The sequence below is a fragment of the Belonocnema kinseyi genome, chromosome 8 (assembly GCF_010883055.1).
Source record: "Belonocnema kinseyi isolate 2016_QV_RU_SX_M_011 chromosome 8, B_treatae_v1, whole genome shotgun sequence".
NCBI classification, from domain to species: domain Eukaryota; kingdom Metazoa; phylum Arthropoda; class Insecta; order Hymenoptera; family Cynipidae; genus Belonocnema; species Belonocnema kinseyi.
In genome coordinates, this window is record NC_046664.1 from 86,551,446 (window position 1) to 86,556,424 (window position 4,979).

The window sequence follows — 4,979 nt, forward strand, 5'->3', positions numbered from 1 at the left end:
TCAAATTAGAGAGTTGTCTAGCCCGGATATTGTATGATTCGGAAATTTTCTGTCGGCAATTCTTAAATTCGGTAAGATTGTAAATTGTCGAGAATTTTCCAATTTGGGACTTTTATATTTCGACAATGTATTGTCGAAATATAAAAGTCCCGAATTGGAAAATTAAAAATAAAATTCCCACATCACTGTGAAAATTCCGAAATTATAACATTGCAATGTTATAATTTCGGAATTTTTACAGTGATGTGGGAATTTTATTTTTCGGAAAAGGCGACTGAAAAATCCCGAAAAATAAAATTCCTGACACTGTAAAATTCGTACATTGAAAAATAACCAATAATAAAATTCCCAAAATTATAAAAGTCCCGAAATATAAAAGTCGAATTCGAAAATTCACGAAAAATAAAATAAATAAAATTCCAGACAATAAGATATTACCGAATTTGAAAAATCCCCAAAGCAAATGCCTGAATCATAAAATATCCGAACTAGAAAATTCCTGAATTTAAACCATTTAAAAAATTGTTTATCAAATATTATTTATTTGTTGAAAATACAATAATCGAATATATCTTTCTGGATGGAAAAATTTGTTTGAAAATGTGCATAGTATTTGAAAAAACATAAAAAAGTTCTGAAAAATCGAATTTTTTATTAATAAAAAAAAATAAATAAATTTTGATATAAATCGTTGTTGAATTGAATCATGCAAAGTTTGTCTCAAAAATGTTATTATGTAGGTACGAAGAAAATTTAGGCAGAACATTTCTTTCTTCCAAAGCACACGTGTTTTTCAATGTATTTTTTAATACAATTTTTATAAAAGTATTATTCAGGTGCCGGAGATTTCATTTTTTGGGATTTTTCATTCATCCCTTTCGGAATTTTTGTCAGTGTTCCCATATTTTTATACCTCCTCTTAAAATTATGTAATTTTTCAAAATAAAAAGTCAACATTTGAAAACATTTCAAAATCATCAAAAGTATCTATTCTCTTTTAAATTATTTCAAATCTTTTAAAATCATTTAAAAAATTTTCGGAACTTTTAAATGTCTTTTAGACTGATTCCCATTTTTCCTAACATTTTTGTAAAATCCTGCACACAAAATTGTTTTAAAAGCTTCCAGATTTTTTCTAATATTGTAAATCTTTTGAAATGTTTTGAAATATTTTTAAACATTCTCTTTGAGTTATGTAGTTTTTAAAAATAAAAAATCATTTTAAATCTACCCACAGATTTTTATTGTTTTCCTAGTATTTCAAAATTCTTGAGGAGCTCCAAATTTTGTTCTTTTCTTTATAACATTCAAAAACCTCCAGCTTATTTGATTTTTTTCTAAATTAATGCTTATTTAACTGTTCTTTAAGAATCAAAATGAAATACTTTTACCTTCGAAATACAAATGAAAAAATTAAACAATTATAATCGTAACATTCCAAGTTTAAATTTGTCACTCTGAAATTGTGACAATTCATTTTCAAATTGTTTACCATTGAAAATTGTTTTTTTTTATTTCCAAACCAAATAGATTAAATATGGAATATTTTATACTGAAATAATATTTCAAAAAGATTTTGAAATTGAATAAAGGCGTTCATTTAAGAAGCCATTAATTCGAACTCTTTACACTTGTGTCACTACTAAGGCTTTGCAATTAAATTCGTTCAAATTTTATCATTAAAATATGTAAATTATATCATTTTGAACAGATCTAGAATCTCCTTGTAAAATCATTCACTGTTTAGTATTTAATACTCGAACTGCAGTTCAATTTTCAAATTTACTTTCATTTTCTGATTTCTCCCGGTCGCGAGTCTAGCTTAATATTTAAAACAACTTTCATTTTTTTGAAATTGTAATTTTTCGGTTGTAACTTACGGGACAATAATTTTATTCTTTGAAAGATTTTCTACAGATCTTGTTGATAATTTCTACATTCTCATCAAAAATGAGAAGGTATTAGTTTTTTATGAAAAATAACTTTTTCGTATTTAAACAAATGTCGACGTTTTGAGGTCCCGTGAGTAAGAAAAACAAGTTTTTATGTCGGGGTCTGTTTGTCTGTCTGTTTTCGTCGTTGTTGTTGTCTGTATACCGCATAATTTTCGAAAGACTGGTCCGATTGGATTGGGCTTTGACACACTGTTCGAGGGACCAAAAAGAAAGATCGAGTTCGTTAAGCAGACATTTTTGATAAAAATCCAAAGTTAAAGGATTTTCAAAATCCAAAAATCAAACGAAAATGGACATTTGAAGCAAAACAAGCTTGATATGGAAAAAAGTCAAGAGACGAAAAAGGCTACTTTTTCAAGGCCCCATGATTATTTTATCACATTCTCATCCCTAATGAGAAGAGTTTTATGCGAAAAATGATTTTCGCGAATTTCATTAAATTTCGACGTTTTGAGGCTCCTGAGTCAGAAAAACAAGTTTTTACATCGGCATCTGTCTGTCTCTCTGGCGTCTACGTCGTCGTTATTGTGGCTGTGGTTGTCTATATATCGGATAATTCTTGAAAGAATAGTCGGATTGGATTGTGGTTTGACACACAGATTTTTTTATTTTAAGAATTGTATGTAAAAATTGTACTATTTTTATTTTCATAACAAATATTTTTCTTGAATTAAATATTTGCAATAAAAGTGTTTCGAAGAGATTTTTTAAAAATCTTTCGGGGAATAAAATTAGCATTTATAGGTCGACAAGGGTTTGTTTTCTTTACCAAATTTGGCTTTCGTCTAAATTTTTCCACTTGTTTTTACTATAGTACAATTTACGTTTGCATCTCGGGCGAAGAAATCCATTCTATTGTTTGACAAATATTCTTTGTAAATCAATATTTTTCCCAGAAAATTACTTTGAGTGACAGAACGAAATCGAAAACAATAAGAGTTAATTTATTCAGGAACAAGCTTTTTGAACAAAAATGACCTTGAGTGAACCTTTAATATATATTTGTTAATTTTTACAAAAATCAGGCGTTATTTTCTTACAAAAAAAAATAATTTGTGGGGGAGGGGGCAAATTATCAAAAAATAAATAAAACTCGAAGTTGTATGATTTTAATTTGTAACTAAATAATTTGAGAGATTTTAATCTAAAATTATCGAACACTTTCCATTCAAAAATTCAGATGAAATATTTAAATAGCTTTAAATTTGAAATTATTCAATATATTCTGAAGACTACATATTTAAAATGTCTAAATTATTGAGGCTTTAAATTTTTTTGAAATTGCTGTTCTGGAGACTAAATAGCACTTATTCTTTTATTAAGAAATCACAACGTGTTAAAAGTGTTAAAAATTATTGTTTGAATTTAAAATTAAAATTATACAAAAAATTTTACCGACAAATTAATATATAAAAACACGTGTTTTTTGATTAACATTTCGATTTTTCAGCCGAACTCTTCTGATTTAAAAAATACTATATACATTTTTAACCAAAATATCTTATCCAGAAATATATTTTGTCTTAATTATTATTTTAAATGTAAACAATTACGTTTAAATACTTCAAACATTAAAAAAGTTGTTTCTTTGGTATAAATATTTGATTATTTCAATAAAAAAAAAAGATTGTCAAAGAAAAATGCTTTCAGCACTTGTTTATCTTGAAATGTCTTTCTATAATACCTGTTTTAAAAATAAAAATATGATTTTTTGAGAACATTTTTTTTATAATTAAAAAGACTGTACCGAAAACCTGGATCAAGCTTTAGATCTGAAAAAATTCAGCGATACATACATTTCAAACTTTTCTAACCTCAAAATATTTTTCTACTGCTTTACCGTCATATTTTACGAAGAATGAGAAAACAAGAATTCGACTTCGTAGTACGATGAGGCAAAGATCTTTGGATGAGTGCAGCACCTCGATAGGGCAGAAAATGTAATGTCCTATATATATATATATAATTCCCCACTCCGACGCCCTGTACCGCATCTACGTTTATAATATCTTTGCATGGAAATAGGAGTGGGGAGAGCCGCCATCTTACGATGTGCCATTTTTATTATGCGCACGAGCATTTTTGCTGACAAACTGTGCATGAAAATATAAGCATGTGGGCGCTGCCATCTTTGTCGCGGGACATCGAAAGGTGGCGGACCCCCCCCCCCCCCCCCCCCCCCCCCATTGCATCACCCCCGCAATGGCATGCCTAGTCAAAGATAATATCTTTGGCCTGGTCCCTTGTTTCAAAGATATTATAATATCTTTGCCTATATCAAAGATATTTTACCTAGATGCGACAAGGGTCTAGTTAAGCCAGCGGCGGATCCAGGCCTTGGTCTCGGAGGGGGCGATCGGGGCGTATAAGTCGAAAAAAGCAACAAAAAAAAAAATTTCAAGTTATAAGTATAAAAACATAGAGCTCGGGGGGGGGGGGCGATCGCCCCGATCGCCCCCCTCTGGATCCGCCAATGAGTTAAGCTACATGTTACGAGAACGGCGCTATCGGCGATTTTGTGGCTTCGTTTTCTTCCGGTACTTTTCGGCTAAATTCGGCAATGCTGCTACATTTAAAAGGATTATTTTGACCACATGCCACGAGACGGCGCAATAAACTCTGCTTTGTTCGAGTGGGAATTTGAACTTTTTAATTATTATGGATTATTGATTTATTCTCTAGGACTGAAAGTCACTTTTCTTTATTTAAACATATTCTTAGCATATGTAATTTATTTGTATTACTTAAAAAATTAGAAGATTGTGTTATAGAAATTAAGAAAGAACAAGTAACTGAAAAGATGATAAAGATAATTAGGTATAAAATCTAGATCTAGAAAGAATGGGATAAATTTACCATTGTATGACAAATTATACTGTTGGTTATACATAAATCAATTTTAATAATAATATTTTAAAAATAATAACATGGAAGTAATTGAAGTAATTGATTGAAAATCCTGACATTGAAATTCCATATTTTATTTTTATGATAAATACTTGTGAAAAGTAAAAAAATTAAAAG